The sequence below is a fragment of the Mus caroli genome, chromosome 16 (assembly GCF_900094665.2).
Source record: "Mus caroli chromosome 16, CAROLI_EIJ_v1.1, whole genome shotgun sequence".
NCBI lineage: Eukaryota > Metazoa > Chordata > Mammalia > Rodentia > Muridae > Mus > Mus caroli.
The window spans coordinates 56657001-56672000 of NC_034585.1; the positions used below are offsets into that span (position 1 = coordinate 56657001).

The following is a 15000-nucleotide window of genomic DNA, read 5'->3' on the forward strand; positions in this document are numbered from 1 at the left end:
TGGAGGGAGGGTGAGCTGCAGTCAGGAGGTAAGGATGTCATGTATCTGAGAAGAATAAAAGTTTTTAAAGAGAATAGTAAGTCATCATTATCAGTAGCTAATAACTAAAATGCAATGGTTGTAGTTAAAAATTACTTAACTTAAAAAAGAATTAAGAAATGAATATATTCTGTTAGAATAATGAAGCCATTTCACAGAAGCTAATGCAGTGCATGTTTCTGTGTAATGATTTTTTAAATACTTGATTTTGTATATTCAGTTCTATCAACTAAGCTTATATGTAATTAACACTTAAATTCAACTTATTCGCACTTCTGGGAGACAGAAATATAAATGATATAGTGAGATCTAATTATTTCCTATAGGCATTAACAATAGCAATACATGGGAATGAATAACAAAATACCCCTTAAAGCAATAATTATAATACAATGTAAATGCCAAAATGCTATAAAACATTTGGAGACTATTATATGCATTCTCTTTTAAAAAATCCTAAAAATGTTAGTAATCTCATACTTTATATAAGTAGATATAAATATATTGTTTTAAAATTAGTTTTTATAAATATGAATGTGTAATTTCTACTTTTGTATTTATTATTTCAGATTTAAAGTATCTGAGGTCTGATTTATAGCTTTCTAGACCTTTTCTTTAAAGATGTATTAGATCTTCAACTATTTTAATAATTTTTACATATTTTCATATTCAGAGAGTAATTAGCATTAGATAAGATACTTTAGACATCAATTGTATATCTCCTGGGTATATCGTTTATACTCGTAGTTATTATATGTAGTCTTTGTGCATTAAGAGAGTTTCATTCTTTTTTACTACAATGCATTGCACACTGACACTATTAATGATGGTTCTCTCTACTTTCAAAATTCACCAGTCCTCCAGTTTAAATTCATGTTAAGCTTAGATAAAATGTCCCTTTAAGTATGTTGTTATTTTTTGGGCCTATCTGTGAAGATTCCCACTAGACATGGACTTTAACAGCATATGCAGAGTTACTACTTTTAACTTTCCATTCATGCCAAGAGGGTTTTTGAAATCTCTTAGAATTGAGGAATAGAAAAAAAAAAGAGAGAGAGAGAATTACAAAATAAGAATACTGTCATTTATATTGTTTATATGAGAAAGCTTAGAAATTTTTGAAAAAATATCAAATTTAACGTCATACTTTATAATCTTAAAAGAATCAGAAGAGGCTGAGGGTCTTTTTATAACAGCCACACTCTGTTTTCAATAATCTCACTTTGCATCCTTTAAAGTCATTTACATTTCAATATTATATTAAAAAATCTAAACATTCATTTTTGATATTTTAAAAGATCTAGAGAATAAATGTGAATTTCAAACTAATATGTGGAATTTTAATGTACTTGTGGGGCCTAAAAGACAAATTTGCATGAAAAAAAACCCTTTGTACTTAAAATATATGCTATACATGAATAATCTCTTTTCCTAGAAACTTTTCCAACCTGGCTCCTAGGGAGCTGCAGCCTGTGAATCCAGAGCAGAGGTAACAGCGGGGTCTGGAGAGGCGGTCTCTTCAGTGCCTTCTGGAATTTTCCCCCCTTTTAGCAGTGTTGGAAATAGGTCTGGAAAAGCATAGGAAAGCTATATCAAATTTTTCTTAGGAGGATTTGTTTCCATTCTGTTTTGGCGATTTTGCATGGTGAAGGTGCTATATGGCATGACATTAAAAATTCATTTTTACCTAATGAGTCCTCCATGTTAAATTGGCAGTATCTTCAAGATAAAAAGATTTCATACTATTCATTTAAATTAAGATCAAATTTGAGAAGTAAATAAATAAGCATCCTTAGAACTATAAATACACAAATGAAAATTCTAAGGGAAGCTGAACTAGTTAAGGTCATGGTCTTGATAGAAAATGAACTATGATGCTTCAGTAAAAAACAAGGACTTTGATATTTTCTACTTCAAATTTGAGATTCCAAGAATGTCTAAACACTTATTATCTTTTGCAACTTAGAAAATATGAAATGAATTGATAAAACTATTCCTAAATGTATTATATAGATATAAAATAATATTAACATAAGTGATGGTTAAATATATTTGTGTGTTAGCCCCAAATCAAAATATCAGTAATTATATTTCAACAATGAGTTTCAAAGTTCTAAATACAATCCATAATTTGTTAAAATAATCAATATAATTAATTATACCATAAAATGTTTTAATTTTATTTTCCTTAATATCAATTATAAAACAAGGAATCAAACTACCTATGATTTAGTTACATTTTCTAAAAGTGCATAAGCATATTGTTGGTATCAAAATATAGGATAGCTCATATTGATTTTGTATTTAAAGAGCAGAGCTTACTGAGAAAGTGACCGCTGAGGTTTAAATGGTTTGTTATCTCTACATTTTAAAGTTTAGAAAACCTACATGAGCTTTAGAGATCAAAAGCTATTCAGATCTCCCTAACCTGAATGAGAGTCAGTGTAAGTCGAAATAATAAAGTTATTGTTTCCTGATGGTGTTAACATAGTAAAATTAAATAACACTGAAGACTTAATCTCACAATGCTGGGAGCAAAAATAATATATTAAAGCTATTACACTTAAAATTATGTTCTTATATTAGGAAAATGTTATTTTATTATAGTTTCTGATAATTGCCACTGCCTATTTTAATTTGGAAGGCCGTCTCTTCTAGCTACCCTCCCTTAATATATGATTCTTAGTAAAAGTTATTAATAATCAACAACTTTGGAAATATTAAAACAATATTAGAAATATTTAAAATATACCCATCCCCATTATTGGTATTATAAAGGTGGTAAAATTATGTTTATTCAATACTTATTGTATAAGAGTAAAATACAAAGCTAGTCAGAATATCTTTGCCACCTAAAAAATTCTAAAACTCTAGATTTCATTATTTCAAAATCATGACTACTAAAACAGGGAGAAAGACTGAAAACTTAGTTCTGAAAAACAAATGATCACTTATTGATATGATAATTTCAGATTAAAATAAAAATTCAATGTGTTAGTAGAAGTTTTATAACATGGCATAATCAGATTTAATCAAGATTTATTATTAAAACCTAGAAATATTTGAAAGAGCTTGACATCAACCTCTAAGTGATTATGGTTTCAAAAGAAAGCCAAACATCTTTTCGAATTAAAGTGCAATATTGCATTTAGTTAAAAAAAAAAACTATCTTTGTCAATTCATTTTGTACAAATGCATTCCTTCGTGTAACTAAAATCCATTAAAGGGAAAAGCAATTTACACATTTTATTAGAGAAAACATGTCATTAACATTTTTGTTTAGCATGGACAAGACATCATTGTGGGCATGGAAATGTGATTCAGTGATAGAAACATCTCTGGTGAAGGAGTTCACCAACAGGTTAAATGTGTTACAGACACCTAAGTTAGAGGATTTGGCACTGAGCCTTTGGAAGCCTGTGGCCTTGGGAAACTGGAGTGAGATTGGTAGGTGTGACAACGATGCGATGCCTACAGTTCTGAAAGGGAAGTTTTCACATATCTATTGAAATAAACCCCCACAAAGCCTAGAATGTTAATTATCTTTTAAATCTGAATATATTAATATTGAAACAGAAAAACAGTGAGGCAGTGTCATCTTTACCAGCGTCTTGCAAATGTCTGCTTATTGTCAATTTGCAGATGGAAGCAAAATCCAATAGATTGAAAGTTTAGAAGATGGAAGAAATCAAACAAACCAAAACACATGCTTTGTTGCTGAAGAGTCAAGAACAACAACAACAACAACAGAAATCGCAGTCTAGAGAAAGCATTTTGAAAACTAAAGCAAACATATTTTTCTCAAAACTAATGTATTTTGCTGATGATATCAATTGAAACTTTATCCTCTATGGGTTATCATCTAATAGAGCGTCTACAGGCTGTAAGCCATACAACACGTGGAAGCATTTTTGACTACACCTATAGGTTGAAGTGAGATCCAGTCAGTACTGTGATTTATGGAGGTTTGGGAGGTGTTAGGTCATGTCATGGGTATATGTTTTCTTATTATGTGGGCATGGAGTCTCCCTTCTGGCCCTAGGGTGATCCTTAGCTGGTGTATGGACAGGTGAGTGGATCATGAGGGAGCCATCTTCATCAGCAACTTAATCCACTGATGAGTTCATTGAGAACTAAGAGGTGGGTTTTTATCTTCTTCCCTGGCCTTTCTCTCTTTCCTCTCCTTTCTTTCTCTGCTTCACGCACATCACGATGACATCAGCTTTACTCTTCTAATCTATTCAGCCATGTTTCTGCGTCCAGAGGACTGAAAGCAATGCAGCCAACTGACCATGAATGAAAGTTGTGAAACCATGAACAAACCGGCGTGTTTCTTCCCTTCTTGAGTTGATTTTCTTAGGTATTCTAGCACAGTGATGTAAAAGAGAAGCAACACACATGGAAAAAAAAATTAAAACCCATATAAAGCGGCTTCAGAGACTCCCTTGCCTGTTCTACCATTTAAGAACAGAGTGAAATGCAGGTTCAAGAACAAGGAGTAGAACCTGACCTGCTACCAAATCTATCAGTTCATTGCCTAAGTCTGAGGAACCAAGAAAAAGAATGCGTTTACATATTAAGCTACCCAATCTGTGGTAATTTGCTATAACATTCTGGACAGAAGAGTACATTTGATACAAGACAATAGTGATTCATCAGCCATTGCTTGTTTTTATTTTTTTTCTTTTAGTGGCAACATTCTAGATACACCATACATAGGTAGGGTGTGTTATGTTTCAACAACATACATATACATAACTGATATAGGCAACTATTAAATACTATATTAAAACTGTAATTAACTTAAAAGCATCATTTTTTATTACTTTCATTGTTCAGAAATTTCAAATGATCACATTTTGATCAAATTACCCTCATTATCTCCCCTTCATAACCTCCCCTATCTTTCCTAACCCACCTGTTTATCTCCCAACTAATTCTCTCCTTTTTAAACCTACTGAATCCATTTGGTGCTGTCAGACATATACTCCTATGTGTATGATTATAAAATCATCCACTGTAGATGGGCAGTCAAAAATAAACAGCATCCCTGAAGAAAAATGGCTCCCTTCCCTGCCTAAATTGCCATCCTTTGCCAACAGGTCATTATCTGGGGTGTGTCCTTATGATCCACCACCCACTCCACTTCCATGTTGGTTTAGATGGTTTGATTTTGTGCTGGTCCTTGCTTGTAGTCACAGACACTTTGAGTTCATGTACTACAATAGTTACACACTTTTCAGGCTCTCCTGCCATTTCTTCCGTAATCCCTGAGTAAAGGCAGCTCTTTAAATAGAACATGAACTGATGTTAGAATGGAGGATGTTCTAAGCAAAAATACAGAGAAAATAACAATAAAAGTAATAAAAGTTCATAAATAGACTACCACAGACATCCTTACAGAGTAAATTAAGACTCACAGTTGGCTCACTTCATAGTTTTAAAATTACCAACAAGATTGGCATCTGATAATCAATAGAAATCACCAATGTGTTTGCAAGAAGGGTTGGAATCAGGATGGAGGTATAACCTTTGCCATGTTATTAAATCATGAATTCGAAGTTTCCATAAAAGAGGATTGGTATCCTCAAAGAAGTCTTGTAGAGAATACATAATATGCTTGAAAGATAAAGCCTGTGAAATAAAAATTCATGTACTAGACATTCACTCTGAATGAAAAAAAAAAAAAGACAGGAAAGGAAAGGACATTCATTACTGGTTTAGGTTTTGGGGGACCAGATGTATGAAAAGAAGACACAGAAAAGGAAATAACCAGGACTGGTTCTAGGTATGATGGAGTGAAAAGGTTTATTGCAGATGTGCTGGAGAACATAGCCAGAGGTAGAGACATGTTGGGAGAGTCCAGAGTGGACATGACACTCTTCCATGTGAGGAAGGAGGGCAGAAAGGGAGGGTGAGAACAGGGAAACTCCCCAAAGTACAAAAAAAGGGGCAACCACAAATAATTGGATTATATAGGGAAAGCAGCCCAGCCTCCTGAGCTAGAGAAAGTTTAGGGTAGGAGTGAGGAATGACAGCCAGGAGGGTCTTATAACACGCAGATCCTGAGCCATGCAGGGAGGATCTGGCTACCAGATACACCTTGACATTTTGAGTAGGCATGTTCCTTTTTGCTGTAGGTCTCAAGTGTGAAACCTAATACACTCTTACGTTTCCAGTGTGGGAGGGTGAGAAGGATGTGAAGGAGGAAGAGGGTGGGGGAGGGAGTCTGCTATTAGTAAGAACCATAGGACAAAGATGCAATGTTTTTGACCAAGTTTTAGAAAGTCAGCAGTTGGACTTACTGGCTTTCAGAGGACCTAGAAGTTAGAGTTGGAGTGTTTCTAAAAAGCCTGTTAGGGAAAAGTGACTCTAAAGGAACCATGTCCACACAGACAGTCCCTACTGGACTCAAACTATTCATGTACCAAGTGACAGCAGAAACAAATGAGCCCCCAGGAACTTTGTAAAGATTTTAGGTCCCAGCTTGAAAGGGAATACATTTGTGGTACAAATTCCACAAATTTCAAGAGCCTTAACAAACACTGTTCTTTCAACTGAAATTCATGGGACCAGAATTTAAAATAAAATTATGTTTGCATATAAAAATTTGTCTCCAGTAAACTTCTGAAAACCAGCTATCTGTGAGTTAATTAAATGACAAAATCCAGACTGAAATATAGTAATCATATTCTACTATACAATAATGATTATTATTGAAAAAGAAAAATGCAGTCCAGTATAAACAGGAAAATATATATAACTCCTGAAATAAATAAAAAATTAGGTGTTGAGGTTACTCTAATAGACTTAAAATGGCAAAGATAAATCTGTTACAGAATCCACAAAATAAAACAAAAATGAACCAAACTCTGGAACAGAAAAAAAATCTATTATAGAATATCATTAATTATAAAGTAATAAAAACCAGAAAACACAACAGGAAAACAGGGTGAATAAACCAAAAACATGATTAGTGGATCTGATTATCCCTAAAGTACACAGAGGGAGAATTAAAGATGATTAAATACTAAAACAACAGTGAACTGGCCTTTACACATGCAAGTGCTTATAATAACAACTGCAAAGGGGACCAAATTGAGAACTAAATACTGTTTTCAGCAACAGTGAACCAAGTTCATGAATTTCATCACAGAGACATCCATAATCAGGAAGGTAAGCAAGTCTGAAAACAATGTAACATTTTTTTTCAAAATAATGGACTAGAGTATATTCAATTCCAAATAGAATTTGTTGGCCATAAAACCAAATTAAAGTTAGTGATTTATACTTTGAATGGTAAAGTAAATAATAGTGTTAATGGAAGAGTAAGTTGCTGCTGATGGATGTCAGAATCTACACAAACAAATTATACATATATATATATATATATATATATATATATATATGCACTACTAACAGAACCTTGTTATTCTAAATCAGGAAATTTAATTCATAATGCATTTTCCTTATTTTACCCAGATTTTAACGTATCATGTTGGCACAGGTAGATCAGTTTTGGATGGCTTAGATACTGAACTGTCCTTTTTCCTTGGTGTAAAAAACAGACTCTATCAATCAGGATGAAAAGCAATGATGATTAAAATTATATGGAGGATTAACATTCAGAAAGATAGTTTTTGATAGAAGGAAAAAGTAAAAACTTCATATTAAATTTTAATATTTTTTCAAATTTACAATACTCAGAAATACATTTCTATGAAAAAGTTTCACATATATTTTTCTAGATAAAGTAATATCTGTAACATCTATTCTTAAAATATAGACGAATATCTGTATTTTGTTTGATTTCAATTTTGAATTTTGAATTAATGACTGTAAATAATTGTGGGCCAAGATAACTAATATATAGTGTCTGTTTCAATAATATTTTGATTTAAATATAATATTGTTCTTTAAGTTTACATACATCAAATGACCTATTTTCTACAATGTCTGAAAATTTTAATTATTTTTTTTTAAAGATTTATTTATTTATTATATGTAAGTACACCGTAGCTGTCTTCAGACACTCCAGAAGAGGGAGTCAGATCTTGTTACGGATGGTTGTGAGCCACCATGTGGTTGCTGGGATTTGAACTCCTGACCTTCAGAAGAGCAGTCGGGTGCTCTTACCCACTGAGCCATCTCACCAGCCCAAAAATTTTAATTATTTAAATGTTCCAAATAGTCCTAAATTTGGCTTATTCTAAGCCCAAGCAAATAATAGTGCTGAAAACACACACAGACACACAGACAGACAGACAGACACACACACACCACTCAGCACTCTTAATATTTGTATTCACACTAAAACATACAATGTTATATATTTCTATTACTGCAATGAAACACCAGCCACAAAAGCAGATAAAAGTGAATATTTCACCTACACTTACACATCACAGTCTATCACTGAGAGAAGTCAGGTCAGGAGCCTGGAGGCAAGTACTGAAGTGGTGGCCACTCTGGAATGCTGCTTCCTGGTTGGCTCCTTATGAACTGCTCTGGATGCTTTCTTACATATTCCAGAACCATCTTTCCAGAAATAACAACACCTACCATGATCTGGCCTTCTAACATCAATCATTAATCAAGAAGAGGCTTCACAGACTTGCCAATAAGCCCGTTATGGTAGCCTATTCTCAATTGAGACTTCCTGTTTACAAATGACTTTACCTTTTATCAAGAAGACCGGACAAAAGAAAAGACTATACTCACTGACATGTAAATGATGGTTAAAGGCTTTAAGATTCTGAAATAACTCTAGTTACAAATTGACATCTGTGTCGTCACACAAGTATGGTTAACCTCAATCAACAATTCTCATCTGTAGGCCATGATTGCTCTGGCAAACCTCTGTTTCCAAAAACGTTTATGTCAGGATTCGTAACAGTAGTACAGTTACAATTATGAATTAGCAATGAAAATAGTTTTATGGTTTGAAGCTCATAACTACATGAGGAACTATATTAAAGAGTCATAGCATTAGAGAGGTCAAGAACCATTGACCTTAACATATGTATTTTTGCTGGTTTTGTTTGGTTGTTTCTTTTCTTTTCATTTTGAGACCTAGTGCAGTACAAACTCCCAGGATTCTACTAAGGTAATCCCAGTGAGGATTCCTAATAGTGGAGGATATGGAGCCTGAACTAGGTATCTTCTGTAAGCAGGCAAGGCTTCTGATGTTGGGAGAAACAAGACTTGTGGGATTAGCCAACCAATGTCTGATTTAATTTAAGGCCCAAACCAGAAGAGGGAGCCGATGAGCAGGAACTGGAAGGTAGAAGACCCAGAGACCTAAGAAATTAATGGAATGATTCCTAATCATATTCTGTAATGCTCATAGATTAGGTCTAGCCTAACTAGGTCTAATTATATCACTAGATTGAGCCAAGACCATTACCAGAGAGTTTTACTATGGGAAGTGATGGGAAAATATTCAGTGACCCATAACCAAATATTAGGCAGAAAGAGAGGGGGTGGGGAGGAGGGAAGGAGGGACTCTGCACATATGGTATGGTATGGTTGTTAGATTGGTGTTTGTGTGGGACTTCTAACAGTGGGGATGAGGGTGTCTCTGACTCTTTTTTCTGTTTCCTCCTACTGGAACACCTCACCCAGCCTTGATTTGAAGGTTTGTGCCTCGTCTTATTGCATCTTGTTATGCTTTGTTCTTTGTTCTGTTGCTATCACAGGGAGACATGCTCTTTTCTTAAGGGAAATGAAGGAGGAATAGATATGGGAAAGAGAGGTGGTGGGCAGGGCCTGGGAAGAGTGGAGAGAGCAGAAACTGTGGTTGGGACTTTGTATAAGAGAAGAATTAAAATCCCAGCACTTGGGAGGCAGAGGCAGGTGGATTTGTGAGTTCGAGGCCAGCCTGGTCTACATAGTGAGTTCCAGGACAGCCAGGGCTATACAGAGAAACCCTGTCTCGAAAAACAAAACAAAACAAAACAAAAACAAAAACAAAAAAATGAGAATTAAAACACACACACACACACACACAACAACAACAACAACAACAACAACCACCTCAATTGGCCTGAGATGTTACAAACCCATAGAGGCAACTCTGTAACATTTACAAAACATAGATCATGAATAAGTAAATGAATAATAAAATCATTTAGTATTGTGCAAATATGCTTTTGCTACTTAATCTTTACTAGTGTAATATGAGAGTTCTAAATTTCTTTCTCAATTATTATCTCATAAAATGTAAATGGAGAATTGATCTCTTAGTAAATAGATAAAGTATGCTATGAACACATTGTGTAACTTGTTGTGAGAGAGGCACACCTACAAGGATAAATTAAATTGATTTATTAATTTGTGATTGTGAGATGGAGCCTCTGGAAGTTGATCATCATTAAATAAATCTTCAAAAAGGTAGAAAGCAATTATTCATATTTTTTATCAATTCATAGATATCAAATAGTTAACTTTATTTAAAAATTAAATATATTTTGTTATAGGTTGAAATGACAAGCATACCAGAAGTATAGTTTGCTAAATATTTTAACTAGTTTCTTTGGAAAATATTTTGTCTTGATTAGAAACAAATGTCATTCCATGTTTTGGTGTCCACTAGGATAGCTTTTAAGTATTTAGAATAATATTGGAAAACCCATTAATCACTTAAATGTCATAATCTTTTGTGTTGTTAGTAGTGCTATAGATTTGTTTGAATCTATCAACAATTATTTGAGTGAAATCACTACATAGCTTGTAAAGATTTTGCCAGTGTTTGGCATTTTTGTTTCTTTTTTATAATTTTTATCACACTGTCAGATATATACGATGCTTTATGCACTCTTTTATATTTAACATAAAGGAAAAGGATTCACATTATACTTACTAGCACAAAAACTCACAGCAAAGTAATTTGTCAAAGGAAAGAAACATCAGGGAACATATTATAAGAGATGGATGCCCAGTTCTACTTTAGCCAAAGGCATGCATTTTTATAGCTAGGAAGTTTTAAATAGTACTTAATACCTAAAATTATTATAGTCAACTATAATTGCTTTTTCAATAGGCTTAAGAGGATGGTTTCTCTTATTGAAATAGACATAAATATATATTTAAAAATTCCCTAAAGCTAAATTAAATGAAGTGACTAAAGAAGTCATTTTTAAGCAAGAGACAACATTCCTCTGTAGACAGAATTAATGTGGTTATGAATTTCTATGGAACTTATTATCTTGTCACAAACTTTAATTGAATTCTTCCTAAAACTTTTTATTAGATATATTATTTTCAGACATGTAAATGTAATTCTTGCTCTTCAACTGGATTTTATGAACTTTAATTATTTGCAAAAGGGTTCTTAGTTTTAAAATTCAGGACACTTTAGATTTCTTCTCTTATGAGCAACATTCTGATATTTGATCTTATTTACTGGAAGTATCAGTGTAAAAAATTATATGCTATATCCTTTCACACAGGAATTTAATTATTGAAAATTGAGCATAGTCCAGGGGTGTCTTTATATGCATGAATGATATAGCAGAGTAAAGAACAGTGTACTTTATATTTTGTCTCATGTGAACCAATCACTATGTCACAAATCTGTGAATGTGGTACTGCTCTATTTATATATTTATTTGAATTTACCACAAAGCTCCAATATTAAACACATTAAATTCTCATTATGTAATAGTTTAACAGAAAAGTTCTCCATCTTAAAATAAAGACCTGTGTGCGATTACAAACAGGATCAAATAATATTGTGGAATAAAATTCTGAATCAAGTGTCACACATGATATTTTTAAATCACTAGAGTTGTTTGGTAATCCTTAATATACCAGCTAGAATCTATAACTTTCAACGACCAAGAATGGGTCTACAAACTGAATACATACATGAAACTTTGTAAAACAGAATGAGTTAACACACTTCTGAACGTGCTGTATCATTTTCAAAGGATGATCTTATAAATTCAAGCTATGCTTCCCATTTGCAAAACATTCAATTTTTATGACTCAAGATTTTAAAATAGTGAACATTTCATTTCTATGAGACATTATATTATGCATAGGTGTGTGAGATAAAATTCTGATACAAAAAGAGAGATGTTGAGATAATTGAAGTGATTAAAAAATAGTTTTCCACTGCTTTTGCTGTGCATTTTTTGAACATGCTTCATATATAGTTTAGGACATGGTTTTTCCTAATTTTTCCTAATTAAAATGTCAGTCTCTGTGTCTTCCACCCTATTTGATCCCACTCAGGTCAGACTCTTTAACAATGGTTCTTTCACTCCCCTTGCCCCATCTCTCCTCTCTTCCCCGTGGTTGACTGTGGTCTTTTTGATACAGCTGCATGGATCTTTTTCAGACACTCAGTTACTCTAACCAGACCTTTGTGACCTTAGGTACTGAAGTCAAGAATATAAGTGTTTGTATTAGCCAAAGTAACACTTTTTTAAAGGGTAGTATATAAAACCATGCTCACTTGCTTCATACATTTTAATAACGATAACTGTCAAGTACCTTATGACGCCCCTCTCCCTCCCACACCTAACATTTCGCTTCATTCTATCTCTATTCAGACATCTGTTCATAACATTGATCACTTCCCAAATGCTCTGTCATCTCAAGATCATAAATCAATAAGTCAGCTTAATTTCTCCTTCTAGGTGTCTCTGGCACCAAGTTACTCAAACGTGCTAACAGCATTCTTTAGCTATTCATGAAACTAACTCTCTCCATTTTCTTTTAGAGACAAAAATATTTCAATAGCTTTTTAGGACGTGATTTGTAGGTTTTAGATAATATATTCTTATAGGATGGCATATATTTGAAACCTTATGGCAGAGAAAGCACCTTTAAAGTGTTGTTATTAAAGGTCTGTATTATACGACTCTGCATCTCTAGTACCATAAATATCTATATCCCCATATATGATGCTGGCTAAGCCTATCTCCAGAATTATTCATTATCTGTAAAACAGGTCCAAATTAAATAGAAATAATGCATATAACTATATTACATATTATATGCATATAAATATATTAACAAAATAATGTGCATGAAAACAGGATTTGGAACACAATACATGCAAGGGAGAAGCTAGTTCTGTAATTATTAGTATACTGTGGCAGTCATTTTTGCTGTCAGTCTTGAGTCATAATTCTAACATGGAATCAAGAGAGAAACACATGGAATAACATACATTATAACTTTACTTCTCACCCCTAAATAGATTCTAGTATTATAAATTATATTTAATATATTTTATCTTTGTTTCTTTAATCTATAAAATGAGAACAATAACAGATGGTTTTGAAAAAAAACAAAAGATACAATTGTAATGATAGCTGGACAAAATTTGTTTATTGAATTGATACAGCACATCACTTTCAATTCATAGCAATTAATAGCATCTTGAAATTATTTCTGTCTTACCCTAGTAATTCCATAGTTTCCACAAAGAAATAATCATTTTCTCTAATGAATATCCTAAATTCTTTAATATACAACCTAAAAAATACATAAACTTGTTGTAGGATATTGGAGATTAACATTAAAATATAAATATCTCATAATATGGATAATACAGTATAAAATCTAGAAGAATGTTAAACTAAATAATCAAATGACAGATTATATCTAATCCTTTCCTCATTACTTTTACTAGCATTTCTTTTCTCTTAATTTCCCTTAAATGTAGTTTATTAATTCTTTATAATGTTTCTTTTCTTTTTCTTTCACAATAGGCATGGGCTGAGCATTGTGGTACATGCCTGTAATCCTAGCATTTATGAGGCAGAAGGAGACGATCTCCTTGTGGTATAGGCCAGCCTTATATACATTGTGAGTTCTTGGCCAGCTAGGGCTAAAACATGAGACCCTCAAAAAAAAAAAAAAGTCACTCAGACATGTCCATAATTAGCATAAGCATTTAGTTCTAATAATATTGCCTTCCTAACATATCCAAATACTACTAGTCAAAGGCAAACTAAATTGCTTGTCAAGAATTAGTATTAAATTTTGCTAAACAGAAATTTGGTTTTGATTCGCCCATCTCATTTATTCCTCACTGTCACAAAAGAATTTAGATGGTCTTCAACACCCTTTTGGAAACTTTGCCATTAACAAAAGTGGCTGTGGGGGTAGGGCAAGATAACTTTACTGTAGCATGTTTATCAGTCTCTGAATATCACTGGTAAACATGAAGATTCTTCAACCTGTCTTCTTACAAATTAATATGTCATTTCCTTTGACAGGAAATTTCCTACTAAACTCTGACTTGTCATTTAGTTCTGCCAAAGCAGTGATGTAGTATATAAACACATGGAACAAAATTTAATTAGAAGGGCTCTCATGCTACTTCAAAAACATTAAACTTAATTTCAATAGAAGACACTAATTTATAGATATTTTAAGTGTTACATTTGATTTTCAAGTTAAATTTTGAAAGATTTCATTTGGATGAAGATATTTTATGGCTATTTTACAGCTGATTTTAATGTCTAGAATATGACTTTTAAAACTTTAATAGCTTCTAATAGTTTTCTATAATCACATTCCTTTTTATTTACATGGCTTCATAGAAAAACATTCATCATTATGAAGAAAATAAAATATAGGGGTTTGAAGAGATAACTCAGAAGAGCATGGTTCAATTCCCAGAACATATATGGTAGATAAAAAGGGCGACCCTGTAGAAGGATCAGCAATCTCAAGTAACCTGGACCCCTGAGATCTCTCAGACACTGAGCCATCAATCAGGCAGCATACACCAGCTTATATGAGGCCCCCAACACATATCCAGCAGAGAACTGCCTGGTCTTGGTTTAGTGAGAGAAGATGCACCTAACCCTCAAGAGACTTGAGACCTGAGGGAGTAGAGAGGTCTGGTAGGGTGGGGGTGGGGAGATAGAGACATCCTTGTGGAGACAGGGGGCAGGGAGGTATGGGATGTGGAACAGTCAGAGGGTGGACCAAGAGGGG

At 33.2% G+C, this 15000-nt stretch overlaps 1 protein-coding gene across 2 annotated transcripts in view; it reads right to left on the reverse strand.

Moving 5' to 3' along the window:
• Positions 1-15000, reverse strand: part of Epha6 (EPH receptor A6) — an 882350-nt gene that overhangs the window by 769070 nt on the left and 98280 nt on the right. The window contains exon 3 of one of the 2 annotated variants that reach the window (XM_021184474.2): positions 1488-1607. The exons of the other annotated variant lie outside the window; for it this stretch is intronic. The gene's annotated coding sequence lies outside the window, so the exon portion shown is untranslated. The remainder of the gene's footprint in view (positions 1-1487; positions 1608-15000) is intronic. 2 annotated transcript variants of the gene reach the window in all.